At 42.2% G+C, this 17309-nt stretch overlaps 1 protein-coding gene across 3 annotated transcripts in view; it reads left to right on the forward strand.

Moving 5' to 3' along the window:
• Positions 1-1452: 1452 nt before the first annotated feature.
• Positions 1453-17309, forward strand: part of LOC135207120 (uncharacterized) — a 52114-nt gene continuing 36257 nt past the window's right edge. The window contains exon 1 of one of the 3 annotated variants that reach the window (XM_064238724.1): positions 1453-1613. The gene's annotated coding sequence lies outside the window, so the exon portion shown is untranslated. The remainder of the gene's footprint in view (positions 1614-17309) is intronic. The other 2 variants (XM_064238728.1, XM_064238719.1) reach the window with 2 other exon arrangements.

Consider the following 17309-nt stretch of genomic DNA (forward strand, 5'->3'; position numbering starts at 1 on the left):
GCCAATTTCACTAACTGACTCTATCTATGACTGATCATCAACTCTGGGTGTACCGCGTTGGTTAACTGAGAGATCATTAAACGTGTGACGATTGCTTTCTACGTGGTTTTCTCGAAGATTTGAAGATGGGACGTCAAAGATATAGGTCGATAAGATTCGGGAGGTAGCCTTTGCTGTTGGGCATGTATAAACAGCTAACGCTTTTGAAAATCAATGCAATGACATTATTTGTTAAAGACTTGAAGGATTTATTCAATTCTTATGATAACGGCAACATTATAAGGAAGTGACCTGGACCGGCTGCTGAGTTCATTTCTATGGATATAAATGTCCTTTTTAATGATCTCTTTTGCGAAGATCGTTTCCTTTACTTTAGTTGGAGCATCTCTCTTTTGAATCACATTCCGACTAATTACCCTCATGGGCCCATGGTATTGCCAATTTTTATGTTTTCGTGAATGATAAAAGATAAATCTAGAATTAATCATTATATTCTTTGTCGCTTTTGCTTTCCTCGGCAAGGTTTTCGATCTCCATTAATTCAGGAGTGCTAATATGAGGACATGTAAATGTGGCGGATCAAATATTCAGCTTTGTCATGAAATTAGAGCATTATCATTTGATAAAAGGAAATACTTAGATTTAAATGGCATCACAAGCCCAAACTATTTCGCCTGTCCCTATAACGTCTCCTTGACTATTTACAGACTGAGTATGAAATAAGCATTTTAAAGTAGTATAGTTCATCACGATAAAGAATGAAAGGTTCCCATAGGAACAATACGTTATCGGAAGGTTCAATACACTAACGATTATTAATAAACAAATTATATTTGATGGAGACAAGATGCATCAAAAATATTGGAAAATGGACATTTGAAAATACAGCACAAACAAGTGTAAAGGGTAAATTGACTTAAGATCTGAAGATTTTGAAACTTAAGGCCGTGAAGGATAAACAAAAAGTTATGCAATGGGAGATTATGTATTGGGTAATAAAAAAAAAATCACAGCTGCAGCTACACTTGCGTAGATTAGTCAAGGGCCGATGACGATGCAAGGGTCTACCATAATATACAATGTAGACCGTAAGCAACAGAATTCATTTCAGAAACTTAGGAGCTTGTCAAATCTTTTACGGTAGCTTTTCATCCACACCGGCAATAAGCTTTATCGTTAAGCCGTATCATGTGAGCGGTGACAGGAAGTAAGAACAGAGATGTAACTTATTCAGCCAATTATGCCCCATGTGAAGCAATCGAATACTTTCTTAGAATAGTAAAGCCCTAAGACAGTGATCAAAGTATTTAACGCAAGCCAAACAACGGATGTTTCTCATCAATTAGCTTACCATATAAAAAAAACATAACGTTTTTAACTATTTAAAACAGTTTTATTTGAAAATTTAGTTCCCATCTTATTCAATGTTAGACATTTTTAAGTGATGATTGCTTGTAGACAATCTGCTAAAACAATCAGCTTACTCCTGGGCACTGCGCATGTACTTTACCGTGTTTGTGTTTACGAACGTTGGACTGTCCCTGTCCTTTGAATTCTTATTTGTTACTTCCGGTTGTAGAAGGAAGCCTTTGTACCTGAACTAATTTTTAAAGGTAAGATTGATTGTATTCATTATGTTAGTTATGAATGGTGGTGTTGATTCGTTACGTAAACCCCCATGGTTTTCCTAGATGCTTTGCCCTTGAACATGGCGCGTCTTGCGTGACCATTGCCATGGCAGCCTGTCTTTAGGCTAATTATTTCCCCTCTGGTTTTCTCGAGACTTGGAGGATGTGCCGTGTCTTCATTGCAATTCTTTCCAGGCTTTGTAGGATATGCGCGAAATATGTAGGCGTACTGTAGGCAAATGGATGGACCCATTCCTCTGCCGAGCAAGAATAGGCGTAGCTGTCCAGTCTAAGGCTATTGCATTCGTACCGGTAGGGTAAAACTGAAGACTGCTACCGCCGCCTGGTTCCGTCCAGTAGCTGACCCGGTTATTTACCGTCTCAGTATGGATGGTATTGTGTATATTGATGACATTACCATCTTTTATCCCCAATGAGCCCTAGGTGCTGGGGTATTTCAAGGAACAACTCCACTTGAACTGTAAGAAACGGCTCTGAGAATACCTACTAAAGTCATTGCGGAGTCATATGTTCAAGGAGGGATTGGCTAAGGAAATTGTTATAAAAAGAACCAAACTGACCTATTGTACCCTAGCCTAACCTAACGTAGTTTGCCGTGTTTCTTAGTTGAGGGTATCCAGGATGGCCAGCATACAAAAACCTAGGTGATCAGTTCTGAGGTTTAGTACAGGTTTGGCTACTTACAGTCAACTGACTTTAAATTACAGTAAATTCATGATAGGGTAATGCATCGCTGTGCGGGCACTTGCACAGACTAATGAGCCACTTTTTCACTTGACATTTAAGCGGTGAAACAAAAACAATTAAATATTTAAGCATACCATTCAAAAGATTGAAGTTTCATCAACAAAATGAGTTAGGGTAAATTACCGCATGGACTGGATCAACTCAACAACGATCATAGCATGCCATTCTCTGAAAAAGTACATATAACGCGTCCTGACACTGGAGATGGGCATCAGTCGCGACTTGTTGTTGGTGAGAAACGGAGCTAAAGACCTCTAGTCTCTTTTCGAAGTAAGTATTTTCCAAAGTTAAAAATTAAGGCCAAATTTGAAGCATTAAACAGAGGGTAGTGAAAAGGATGTCCAAAGCAGTGCAAATCTCACCAAAACACTTTCAAAATTTTTACTTACGCTTCAATATTTTAGAAGATTGACGCCATCTCGATGTTTACGGAGTTGGTTGTGTCAACACACTTCCCCTTTCCTGTGATAAATCCGCACACCACTTTTACCCACAGACGCTGGGGCACTTTCATCACAACAATCGGAACACGCTCCCTAACCACGACGTTTTTAAGTAAACAACTGTTTTGATAGAAGATGACGACGAAGCGTGCACTAGATAATTTTTTAAATAAATAGTAAAACATCAATAATTTACATTTTCATACATTCAAACTTACCTGTCAGATATAGGGTAAAACATCAAAGCAGGCCACGCAGGCCAGCTACCATCAGTGCAAGCCACCCTCCGAAAAAGTACATTATAACGCGTCCTGACACCCGAGATGGGCATCAGTCGCGACTTGTTGTTGGTGAGAAACGGAGCTAAAGACCTCTACTCTCCTTTCGAAGTAAGTATTTTCCCCAAAGTTAGAAATTAAGGCCAAATTTTAAGATTTAAACAGATTTAAACAGAGGGTACTGAAAATGGCGCCCACGGCAGTGGAAATCTCACCAAAACGCTTTAGGAAATTTTTAAATTTTTACTTACAACTAAAAATGTTTCGAAGATTGACGCCATCTCGATGTTTACGGAGTAGCTTGTGTCAATAAACTAACCATTTCCTGTGATAAATCCGCACACCACTTGTACCCACAGACGCTGGAGCACTTTTATCACAACAATCGAAACACGATTGCTCATCAACAACAAGCAGGCGTAAACAGCTGTTGGGGTAGAAGATGACGAGAAGCGTTCTCTTGGCTAATTTTTAAATAAGTAGTAAAACATCAATATTTACATATTTATGATGTATAATTTGAAAATATTCGTTATGAAAAAGTAACTCGCCTCTGACTCAAATTTAAGTAATTATTTTCTGAATTAGAACGTTCTTTCAAGTTCTGTATTATGACGTCACGGACATCTTGACTTTCGTACCTATTGTAAATAATTGCTATACTCAACTGTCATTGCAGAACAGTTTACCAGTTATTCGTGCAGATTGTTATCAGCTATACATGTAATTGTTATAATCGTAATGCGCATATATATCTTTATTATTTACTTTTTGGATATATGAAGATGTTTTACTGCTGGATTATCGCCGTAGTGTGACGCAAAATCGTTTTCGGTCCATGGGCTCCTTGTTCGTGTTTTCGCACCATAAGAAATTATGGGGCCGAATTTGCAACGACCAGAAAGTCGTTAAAAGAGGAAAGTTAGCATTGAGGGGCATATGTTTTGACTGAGAAAAATACAAATTTATTCAATAGCTAGCTTGTAAAAAATACTTGGTTATAAAAACTTGATTGACAACTAAGCAGCATGTCTACTATGGGTTTCAGAGACAGTGCAAGCACGTTTTTGGGCAATACCTATTTCTGTAACGAACACTCGTAACAGAACGAGATTTTGCTATAGTGCATTACACCCAGTGCCGAATATTTATAAGGGTATCGTGAATCACTAATCGTAAAGAATAACGACACTTGTCCTTGTACCAAGAGACAAAAACTCCATTATGCAGAAATGGATACGAACACGCGTATAAAGCTCCACCTACCCTCTCCCCCCCCCCACCCCCCCCCTCCACCGCCATCCCTTTTCTTCTTCGTTCCTCCGCCTTCCTTTCTCTCTCTCTGTTGCCATTCGGTATGTGTTGACCCTCCAAACTGGGTATAAGACTACACACAAAACGTTGAAATTGGTGAAATTAGGCTATGTATTGGAAGTATATATACATAAATATTAAAGCAATTTTATCATTATTGCATTACTATGACAACTAGAATTCATGGAAACAGTTTATAATAATGGAACGGCGTATGTGTGAAGCCTCCACTAATGTGGCAACGATGATTTTGCCATTCTTAGCATGCAAACATTAAAGCATGCAAACATTAAAGGTTACATTTATTTCTGGCATACGATTATTTAAGAAATTCAAAATACTAATAAAGACTGAAATCAATGAAAAGTGCTAGCAAAAACAAAAAAGCAAAAAAAAAAAAAAACGTAGTCGTTCCTCTATGCACTTTTCCGTATTCGTTCCTCTATGGTTTTCGGCAGCCAGATGTACGAAAACGTTAGAAACATTTGATTTTATCTACGTTAGAAATATCTGTAATTTTTTCGGTTAGGGGTAATTTGGTTGCTAAAAAGGGATAATATTACATGAATTAAATCAAAATTTTTAAATAACAATGTAAATTTAAACTAAATAACGAGTAAAGTAAACAGTTTAGGGAATAAAAAAACTTTGCAGTTTCGTCGTCTGTCGTCGTCTGTCGTCGTCTGCTGTTTGTAATTGTGTTTATGGCGCGCGCGCTTAGAAACCAGGAACAGCAACGGGTTTAAAGTGCAATGTGGAGTGAACTGAGACCAAAATGTGTATAATAACAATCAAATAAGCACTGTGGAGTTTCAGTTGTGATGGCAGTAAGGATAAAAAACCGCCGATACAAGGTTAAGAATGAATTCAGTTCCAAACCTTAACCCCGGGAATAACAAGTCAAGTTTCTACTTTCACTAATATAGGCAACAAAATGTTGTTTTATTGTGCTGATTACAACTGCAATCTTGAGTAAGATCAATAAACGTTACATACATACGCTAACATTGTTCAAATGAGTGCTGGGAAGGCTGGGAAAGATGGTGTCCGTCACTGATGAGAACCGTCCATGAAAAACGTAGCCGCCATATTGGATTTCAAAACTGCCTTGAAAACATATTTTACGAAGAGCTCACATGCTTATTTTAGTTCGTATGGGGCTTTGGCTTTATATATCACAATATGTTGACGAAACTTCAGTCTTTTAAATGTATGCTTAGAGTTGCAATTGTATTCATGTTTCACCAATTAAATATCGAGTGAATAAGACCCGTCCACCGTGATGAGGGTTGGCCTGAACTGATGTTTCCCCCTATACATAGCTATCGACTCCGTCGTTCCCGACAGAATTTCAAATTTCGCGGCACTCGCTACAGGTAGGTCAGGTGATCTACCGCCCTGCTCTGGGTGGCAGGGCTAGGAACTATTCCCGTTTTCTAAGCTAATCTCTCTGTCGCCGGCTGTATCAACATTGTTGTTACTTCCTCCTGACAGAATTCGTTTTTCGCAAAGCTTTTGATCATCTCTCGCTGATATTTGGTGACGTACTTGGATCGTTGTTTGGCATTCGCTATCGTGGACTGTTTTTTGGACTTGGTTTTTGGAATTTGTGAATATGTCTGATTCTAGTGTTAGTTTCAGAGTGTGTGTGAATGAGGGCTGTAAGGTGAGGATTCCGAAAGCTTCGGTAGATCCTCACACTAGTTGTAGGGGTGTAGAATGGTTGAATGTTCGATTGAGAATACGTGTAATGAGTGTGAGAATCTGAGTACACAAGAGTGGAAGAATCTAACTTCTTACTTGAAGAAGTTAGAGAGAGATAGAGAGAGGAAGGCGGCTTATAAAACCCGCAGTATGTCTGCCTCTCATGATTTACTGTCTAGCTCTGTAGCTTCTTCCCATGATGATAATAACCATTCTGTTTCAGCCCGTTCACATCTTGCTAATCCCTCTAGTTCTGCTTCGGAAATAGCAGAACTTAGAGCTTCCCTTCAGAAAATGCAGGAAAAAGTCGCAGCATTGGAAGGTAGGAAAGTGAATGTGGCAGTGATATTAGTGGTCCCCAGTGTAGTGGAGGGGGCGTCTGGTCGTCTCTGCGACGCTCCCAGGCCTAGACCTCTTCCAAGCTCCCTGCCCGGAGGAGAAGAAAGTCGAAAGCCGTACGGGGGTTGTGGAGAATCCCCAACGATCAGGCGTCCCTTCGGCAGAATCGATCGTATCGACTGCCAAAGACCGCTATAGGAAAAGCATCCTTCGAGAGTGCTTTTCGTCGTCGAGTTTCGCCTTCGCCGAGAAGAAGAGGATGGAAGGAGTCGAATCTTTCATGTCCTTTGAAGAGGAGTAAGAAAGCACGAGCTCAATTCGAGTCCCGAGCGCTTCTCAGAAGGAGGAGCACCTTCGGTAATAAAGAGGGCGAGAATACAGTCAGACTATGGGTTTCTGAAAAGAGATCCTAGAGCGCCTTTCCAGATCTCCTCTCCTAATGCGGAAGATTCCTCAACCAAGAAAATTTTGAAAAATATGCAAGAGCAATTAGCCTTGTTAGTAGGAACTCGTTATAAGGAGCCTACTCGTAAGAAGGATGATAGGCTTCCTATTAAAAGATCTAAATACCCATCTCCTGCCAGGCGCGACGCATCCTTCAGGGGAGTTGTCGCAGGCGGCCATCTCTGGGGGGGGGCGGTGCGCTAGACAGGAGAGAGGTAAGAAAAAGGAAGCTACTCCTGTCAAGAGTAGGGCGCCAACCAGAAGCCAGACTCCGAGTAGGCGCAACGAGCCAGTACAAGATTCAAGATCTTCAATCAAGCGCCAAGAGTTACCTGAAGAGGAAGATCCTGTTAGGAGTAGAGCACTTGTGAGACGGAAAGCGCCTACTAAACATCAGACACATGCTAAGGATCAAGAGTATTCGGAACGGCGTACTCTACAAGACACAGGAGTCGTCGGGCCTAGATACTCCTCCCAGGCGCCAGGAGTATTCTGAACTAAATACGCCTCCCAGGCGCCAGGAGTATTCGGAAGCTTATACTACTCCCTCAGGCGCCAGGAGTACTCTGCAATTAATACTCCCTACCCAGGCGCCAGGAGATTCGGAAACTTAATACTCCTACCACACGACCAGGAGTATTTCTGAACAAAATGCGCCTTCTAAAAGCCAGGAGTATTCGAGGGCGTTTGCGCCTGCCAGGCGCCAGGGAGTATTCCAGGGCGTTACTCCTCCCAGGCGCCAGGAGTATTCCGAAGCTTATACTCCTCCCAGGCGCCAGGAGTATTCGGAACTTAATACTCCTACCACGCGACAGGAGTATCTGAACAAAAGCGCCTGATAAAAGCCAGGAGATTTCGAGGCGCTTTGCGCCTGCCAGGCGCCAGGAGTATTCCAGGCGCGGTACTCCTCCCAGGCGCCAGGAGTATTCCGAAGCTAATACTCCTCCCAGGCGCCAGGAGTACTCGGAACTCAATACTCCTACAACGCGCCAGGAAGATTCTAAACAAAATGCGCCTACTGAAAGCCAGGAGTATTCGAGGCGCTTTGCGCCTGCCAGGCGCCAGGAGTATCCAAGCACGTTACTTCCTCCCAGGCGAGATACTCCTACTGTACACCAGGCGCATTCCTCAGGAAGAGCCTGACACTCGTAAGAGAGTAAGAGAAGAGTCAGTAGAAAGAAGAGAACCTTCTCCTTCCGAGCCTATCAACCCAGAAGATGAATAGGAGGACGAAATGAAGGAAGGATATTCTAATTATAAAGTTCTTTCGTCCCCTTTTGTTGGAGGAATATGGAGACTCTTTGACGCCAGCTGCTCCCCCTTCGCCACGCTCGCAGTTTTCAAGCACGAAAGCACTCAAGTCTTCCTCTTTCCTTAAAATGAAGCCTGCCATTTCTATGAGGAGAGCTCTACAATCTCTTGACTCCTGGTTCAAGAAGAAGAAGGAGTTAGGAAGGACGGTCTTTTGTATGCCTCCCGCTAAACTTACAGGGAGGAGAGGAATTTGGTATGAAACGGGAGAGGATATGGGACTATCTCTGTCCGTTTCAGCTGAGTCAGACTTCTTCGAGTTTGGTGGATTCGTCGAGAAGGCACCTTGAATGCAGCGAAGGTTACATGGGGGCTTTCGGAAACGGATCACCTCATCAAGGGACTTCTTTTCATACTTTAGAAGTTTTTAACTTCTTAGATTGGTCCCTTGGGGTTTTGGCCAAGAAATCTCAAGAAAATGAACAACTCGACCCAGAAACCCTGAATTGCATCCTCGCCTGCATTGATAAGGCTGTTCAGGATGGATCGGCTGAGGTATGCTCCCTATATGGTGCAGGAGTTTTAAAGAAAAGGGCGGTGCACAGTGCTTTTCCTCACGAAGGCCGTCTCTCATTCACAGAGAGCCGCATTATTGTTTGCGCCGCTCTCTGAAAACCTTTTTCCCTCACAGTTGGTGAAGGACATCGCGCATTCTCTGACGGAAAAGGCCACCCAGGATCTCCTTAGACAATCCTCAAGGAAGAATAGGCCTGTGGCTAGTGAGGAAAAGAAAGTGGCTCGCCCAGCTCAGAAACAGCACCCTTTCGAGGAGGTCTTCCAACTAGCCCGATCGCCAGAAGGAAGTCAACCGATAAGAGGGGCAGGTCTTCCTCCTTCCGTTTCCTTTTAGAAAGGGGCAAAGAGAAAATTCTGTTCCGCCAGACACCCGTAGGAGCCAGGCTACATTATTTTGCGAAAGCCTGGGAAGACATAGGAGCCAACACTTGGACGATGTCGATTATCAAGAAGGGGTATCGCATCCCATTCAAGGACATTCCTCCCTTGACAACATCTCCGAGGGAATTGTCCGCCAGATACAGGGAGCCCTATTTCTGAGGGATACTCTTCGTCAGATGGTGGAACAGATGTGGGACAAAAGAGCAATAGAACTTGTGCTGGATTGCAACTCCCCGGGGTTTTACAATCGCTTGTTTCTTGTAACAAAGCCTCGGGGGGATGGAGACCGGTATGGACGTAAGTGCGCTGAACAAATTCGTCGAACAACAGAAGTCAGCATGGAAACGTCTGCCTCCAGTCCTTGCAGCACTGCGGCAAGGGGATTGGATGGTGTCCTTAGACCTTCAGGACGCATACTTCCACATCCCGATCCACCATTCGTCGAGGACAAGTACCTTCGATTTATGTTCGAAGGAAGAAATTATCAGTTCAGGGCCCTGTGTTTCGGCCTGTCCACGGCTCCTCAAGTCTTCACAGACGTGATGAAAAATGTAGCAAGGCACTTACATTTGAAAGGGATAAATGTCTCCCTGTACCTGGACGACTGGCTCATCAGAGCCAGGTCTCAAAAGCAGTGTTTGGAGGACCTGCGAACAACACTGGAATTGACAAAGTCTTTGGGATTGATCGTGAACCTCGAGAAGTCTCAGATGATCCCCAGCCAGAACGTGGTTTATCTGGGGATTCAGATGGATTCTCGGGTTTTCGAGTTTTTCCATCTCAAGAGAGAATAAAGAAAGGCTGTGCCACAGTATCGAACTTTCTAGGGAAGGAGCGCACTTCAGCGAGGGAATGGCTGAGCCTTCTGGGAACCCTTTCCTCGCTCGAACAGTTCTTTCTCCTAGGAAGACTACATCTTCGACCGCTTCAGTTCTTCCTAAGAAGAAGTTGGAGTTGGAAGACAGGTCAGCTCTCGGACACGTTTCCAATCTCGGAAGAGATAAAACATCATTTGAAGTGGTGGTTGGTTCCATTAAAGGAAAACAAAGGAGTGTCCCTGCAAGTACGGAACCAAGCCTGACATTGTTTTCAGACGCCTCGGAGGCGGGCTGGGGTGCAACATTGGGACCAGAGAAGTGTCAGGCACCTGGTGGCAGGCAGAACAGGTGTCATGGCACATAAATTGCAAAGAGCTCTTAGCGATTCACCTAGCACTAAAGAGCTTCGAACACTTAGTCAGAGGAAAAGTCGTGCAGATAAATTCAGACAATACGACAGCTCTGGCTTATGTCAAGAAGCAAGGAGGGACGCACTCTTTTGCTCTGTACGAGCTGGCACGGGGAATCTACTGATTTGGGCGAACCAAAGGAAGGTAATTCTCCTAACAAGGGTTTGTTCAAGGGGAGAGAGAATGTGAGACGACCGGACAGATTGAGTCAGGAGATTCCAGGTCCTTCCCACAGAGTGGACACTCCACTCAGAAGTCTGGTCAGAGCCTTTGGCTCCTTTGGGGGAAGCCTCAAATAGATCTTTTCGCCACGTTCCTCTCCAAACGGATAGATACATTTTGTGCCCTGGTGGAGGATCCCCGGGCTTATGCAACAGACGCCTTTCTCCTGGACTGGTCAGGAATAGACGTTTACGCTTTTCCCCCGTTCAAGATACTGGGGGAAGTAGTCAGAAAATTCGTGGCATCCGAAGGAACCAAGATGACTCTGATCGCTCCGTATTGGCCAGCTCAAATTTGGTTCACAGAGGTGATGGAATGGACAGTGGACTTCCCCAGATCTCTTCCAAACAGAATAGATCTGCTCAAACAACCCACTTCGAGAGGTACCATCAAAATCTACCCGCTCTTGCTCTGACTGCCTTTCGACTATCGAAAGACTTGTCAGAGCGAGAGGGTTTTCTCGCCAGGCAGCAAACGCAATTGCTAGAGCCCGCAGATCATCTACGAGGCGAGTGTACCAATCGAAGTGGGAAGTTTTCAGAAACTGGTGTAGGTCGAAGAAGCTGTCCTCCTTCCAGTAACTCTGTGACCGAAATTGCAGATTTCCTTCTGTTTCTTAGACAAAATAGTCGCATCTCTCAGTACCAACTATTAAGGGGTACAGGAGTATGCTCTCAGCAGTCTTAGAAACAGAGGATTAGATCTAACGAATGATAAGGATTTGCACGACCTCATTCGTTCATTCGAAACATCTAAATCACTTGTACCTAAGGTTCAAGCTGGAACTTAGATGTGGTTCTTAAATTTCTTTCATCAGATGAATTCGAACCACTTCACACTGCTTCGTTCCGTAATATCACTAGAAAGTGTTTGTTTCTGATCTCTCTTGCAACGGCAAAAAGAATCAGTGAGTTGCACGCCCTTGAATCAAGAGTTGGCTTCAAAGGAGACTCCGCAATTGTTCATTTCAGTCCCTTTTCTGGCCAAAATGAAAACCCTTCGAATCCCTGGCCCAGGAGCTTCGAAGTGAAAGGACTTTCTAGTTTGGTGGGCAGAGAGGCAGAAAGATCCCTTTGCCCAGTTAGAGCTCTAAAATTTTATCTGGACAGGAAGAAGCAGTTGGGGGGTTCGCAGAAAGGTCTTTGGTGCTCAGTGAAAGACCCCAAGAGAGCAATGTCCAAGAACGCTTTAGCCTTCTTTGTTAGAAGTGTTATCACGGAAGCTCATAAGAAGTGTCCAGATGATTCTTTTAATCTTCTAAGAGTGGGAGCCCACGAAGTTAGAGCAATCGCAACTTCGGTGGCGTTCCAAAGAAATATGTCACTAAAGAACATTTTGGACACAACTATTGGAGATGCAACTCTGTGTTTGCATACCCATTATTTAAAAGACGTGCGAGTTACGTATGATAAATGTTTTTCGTTAGGTCCGTTTGTGTCAGCACAGACGGTTCTGGGTAAAGGAGAAAGCACCAATCCTTAAAATTATGTACGGAACCCTCTTGTCGGATGTGTTCTCGGGTTTTCGGTGTATGGAGTGTCAGTAGTCGCACAGGCAGGCCTTCACTTCTCTTCATTTGAAAATCGAGTGACATCTGACTATTAGAGGGGTACAAAAATTTTGTTATTTTGTATGTATGAGTTTCGAGTTTGTGGTTGTTTGCAAAGAGTTTGGGGATAACTCTAGGCAATCTTTAGAACTAACACGGGTTAGGATCGGGTGATCGGGATTGGTTGTGTGCTCCTTAAATTAGTGCGTGTTGTCATATAAGCGGATGTGCTCCCATTGACAAACGCCAGTTAGGATTCTGTCGAGTAAGTGGAAGAGACCCCATCGACAGATCCACAAGAACTCTTGGCCACAGATCACTATCTCGCTAAGGCTCTTGAGATGAAGCAGACTCCTGGGCAGTAGCCACGAAGTCTTCCATCTAAAAAGGTAGGAACTAAGGTTTATTAATACCTACAACATATGTTGTTTACCTGTCTAGTCAGTTAGTTAGCTGTCTCTTGCCCTCCACCAAAGGGTGTCAATCAGCTATGTATATATCTGACAGGTAAGTTGAATGTATGAAAATGACATTGTTATGATACAATAAAGTTTCATACATACTTACCTGGCAGATATATACAATTGAAGACCCACCCAGCCTCCCCGCAGGAGACAGGTGGAAGAGAGATTATGATTAGAAAACGGGAATAGTTCCTAGCCCTGCCACCCAGAGCAGGGCGGTAGATCACCTGACCTACCTGTAGCGAGTGCCGCGAAATTTGAAATTCTGTCGGGAACGACGGAGTCGATAGCTATGTATATATCTGCCAGGTAAGTATGTATGAAACTTTATTGTATCATAACAATGTCATATTTATGATGATTAATTTGAAAATATTTATTGAAAAAGTAACTCGATTCTGACTCAAATTTAAGTAATTATTTTTCAGAATTTGAACATTCTTTTAAGTCACGGCATCTTGACTTTCGTACCTATTGTAAATAATTGCTATACTCGGCTTTCTTGCAGAACAGTACCAGTTATTCATAGGGGGAACATCACGACAGGCCAACCCTCATCACGGTAGACGGGTCTTATTCACTCGATATTTAATTGGTGAAACATGAATACAATTGCAACTCTAAGCATACCATTTAAAAGACTGAAGTTTCGTCAACATATTGTGATATATGAAAGCCCCATACGAACTAAAATAAGCATGTGAGCTCTTCGTAAAATATTGTTTCAAGGCAGGTTGTTGTTTTGAAACTCCAATATGGCGGCTACGTTTTGCATGGACGGTTCTCATCAGTGACGGCCACCATCTTTCCCCAGCCTTCCCAGCACCCTCATTTGAACAATGTTAGCGTATGTATGTAACGTTTATTGATCTTACTCAGATTGCAGTTGTAATCAGCACAATAAAACAACATTTTGTTTGCCTATATTAGTGAAAGTATGAAACTTGTTATTCCCGGGGTTATGGTTGGAACTGAATTCATTCTTACCCTTGTAATCGGCGGTTTTTTATCCTTACTGCCATCACAACTGAAACTCCACAGTGCTTATTTGATTGTTATATACACATTTTGGTCTCAGTTCACTCCCACATTGCACTTTAAACCCATTGCTGTTCCTGGTTTCTAAGCGCGCGCCATAAACACAATTTCGAACAGCAGACGACGACAGACGACGAAACTGCAAAGTTTTATTACCTAAACTGTTTACTTTACTCGTTATTTAGTTTAAATTTACTTTGTTATTTAAAAATTTTGATTTAATTCATGTATATTATCCTTTGCAACCAAATTACCCGAAAAATTACAGATATTTCTAAAGTAGATAAAATCAAATGTTTCTAACGTTTTCGTACATCTGGCTGCCGAAAACCATAGAGGAACGAATACGTTTTTTTTTTTTTTTTTTTTTTTGCTAGCACTTTTCATTGATTTCAGTCTTTATTAGTATTTTGAATTTCTTTAATAATCGTATGCCGAAATAAATGTAACCTTTAATGTTTGCATGCTAAGAATGGCAAAATCATCGTTGCCACATTAGTGGGAGGCTTCACACATACGCCAGTTCCATTATTATCCTGTTAAGCGTCCGCCCCTGATGAGCTCGCTGCTAACCGTACCGTCACGCTTTTTTTGTAATCAGCGATCATAGCACTGATGATAGTTTTCAAAGTTAATATTGATTTTTATGCTTGTTATTCATACTGTAAGCTTGTTATTCATACTGTAATTAACTGTAGGCAAATTCTCTCTCTCTCTCTCTCTCTCTCTCTCTCTCTCTCTCTCTCTCTCGGAGTCCAGTCACTCGGCAAAGAAAAAGTCATCTTCACTCCCGCAATTGGAAGAAAATTTTGTATCATCACTGGAGGATTCAGAACTAGAGCTCTCATCATCAAATAGGTTATCAATATCACACTCCTCTCCTAGTATTTGATTGATCTCACCTGAAGAAATATGCCTCCTCTTTGGGACATTCATTGTGAAAGACGCGAAATCCCAATTTGTCTCGATAAACGGCCCGACCGCGTATTGAAAGAAAACAACAGGGTGGGGACAGGCAGTTTTCTAGCCATAAGCGACCACCAGGAAAGAGTTGCCAGGCTGGAAATAAGTTTCCCATGTGCTGAGAGTGTTACCAAATGATGTTCCTACACTTTCTATACGAGTAAACGTATTATTACGGGGCTGACGGCTTGACAAGCACAGTTAAAGTCTTGAACGTAATATCCCGTTGAAGGCGCTACCGAGTAGATCGCGGTAAACGTATTATTACGTGGGTGACGCTTAAACAGGTTATAAAACTGTTTCCCCATGAATTCTAGTTGTCATAGTAATGCAATAATGATAAAATTGCTTAATATTTATGTATATATACTTCCAATACATAGCCTAATTTCACCAATTTCAACGTTTTTGTGTGTAGTCTTATACCCAGTTTGGAGGGTCAACACATACCGAATGGCAACAGAGAGAGAGAGAGAGAGAGAGAGAGAGAGAGAGAGAGAGAGAGAGAGAGAGAGAGAGAGAGAGAGAGAGAAAGGAAGGCGGAGGAACGAAGAAGAAAAGGGATGGCGGTGGAGGGGGGGTTGGGGGGTTGGGGAGAGGGTAGGTGGAGCTTTATACGCGTGTTCGTATCCATTTCTGCATAATGGAGGTTTTTGTTTTTTTTATCTTGGTACAAGGCAAGTGTCGTTATTCTTTACGATTAGTGATTCACGATACCCTTATAAATTAAGGCACTGGGTGCTAATGCACTATAGCAAAAGTCTCGTTCTTGTTAAGAGCGTTCGTCTTACAGAAATATGGTATTGCCCAAAAACGTGCTTGCACTGTCTCTGAAACCCATAGTAGACATGCTGCTTAGTTGTCAATCAAGTTTTATAACCAAGTATTTTTTTTACAAGCTAGCTATTGAATAAATTTGTATTTTTCTCAGTCAAAAACATATGCCCCTCAATGCTAACTTTCCTCTTTTAACGACTTTCTGGTCATTGCAAATTCGGCCCCATAATTTCTTATGGTGCGAAAACAGACAGAGGCCCATGGAGGACCGAAAACGATTGCGTCACACTACGGCGATAATCCAGCAGTAAAACATCTTCATATATCCAAAAAGTAAATAATAAAGATATATATGCGCATTACGATTATAACAATTACATGTATAGCTGATAACAATCTGCATGAATAACTGGTAAACTGTTCTGCAATGACAGTTGAGTATAGCAATTATTTACAATAGGTACGAAAGTCAAGATGTCGTGACGTCATAATACAGAACTTGAAAGAACGTTCTAATTCAGAAAATAATTACTTAAATTTGAGTCAGAGTCGAGTTACTTTTTCAATAACGAATATTTTTAAAACAAATTCAATCAATAAATATGTAAAAATATTGATGTTTTACTACTTATTTAAAAATTAGCCAAGAGCACGCTTCTCGTCACTTCTCCCACCCGAAACAGCTCCGTTTACGCCTGGCTTGTTGTTGGTGAGAATAAATCGTGTTTCGATTGTTGTGATAAAAAAGTGCTCCAGCGTCTGTGGGTACAAGTGGTGTGCGGATTTATCACAGGAAATGGAAAGTTTGTTGACACAAGCGACTCCGTAAACATCGAGATGGCGTCAATCTTCGAAACATTTTTAGTTGTAAGTAAAAATTTCTAAAGCGTTTTGGTGAGATTTCCACTGCCGTGGGCGCCATTTTCAGTACCCTCTGTTTTAAATCTTAAAATTTGGCCTTAATTTCTAACTCTTTGGAGAAAATACTTACTTCGAAAGGAGAGTAGAGGTCTTTAGCTCCGTTTCTCACCAACAACAAGTCGCGACTGATGCCCATCTCGGGTGTCAGGACGCGTTATAATGTACTTTTTCGGAGGGTGGCTTGCATTGATTGTAGGTGGCCTGCTTGGCCTGCTGTGATGTTCTACCCTAGATTATCAGCTATTCATGTAATTGTTATAATCGTAATGCACATATATATCTTTATTATTTACTTTTTGGATATATGAAGATGTTTTACTGCCGGATTACCACCGTAGTGTGACGCAATCGCTTTCGGTCCCTGGGCCTCTTGTCTGTTTTTGCACCATAAGAAATTATGGGGCCGAATTTGCAATGACCAGAAAGTCGTTAAAAGAGGAAAGTTAGCATTGAGGGGCATATGTTTTGATTGAGAAAAATACAAATTTATACAATAGCTAGCTTGTAAAAAATACTTTATTACAAAAAACTTGATTGATAACTAAGCAGCATACCTACTATGGGTTTTAGAGACAGTGCAAGCCTGTTTTTTGGCAATATATATTTCTGTAACGAACACTCACATCAGAACGAGATTTTGCTATAGTGCATTAAACCCAGTGCCGTAATTTATAAGGTTATCGTGAATCACTAATCGTATCGAATAACGACACTTGTCCTTGTACCAAGAGACAAAAACTTCATTATCCAGAAATGGATACGTACACACGTAAAAAGCTCCACCACCCCCCCCCCCCCCCCCCCCCCCCCCCCCCCCCCCCACCCCCCCCCCCCCCCCCCATCCACCGCCACCCCTTTCCTTCTTCCTTCCTTTGCCTTCCTCTCTCTCTCTCTCTCTCTCTCTCTCTCTCTCTCTCTCTCTCTCTCTGTATGTGTTCATCCTCCAAACTAGGTATAAGACTACGTATACACAAAATGTGGAAATTGGTGAAATTATGCTATGTATTGGAAGTATATATAC

Source organism: Macrobrachium nipponense, chromosome 11 (genome assembly GCF_015104395.2).
Source record: "Macrobrachium nipponense isolate FS-2020 chromosome 11, ASM1510439v2, whole genome shotgun sequence".
NCBI lineage: Eukaryota > Metazoa > Arthropoda > Malacostraca > Decapoda > Palaemonidae > Macrobrachium > Macrobrachium nipponense.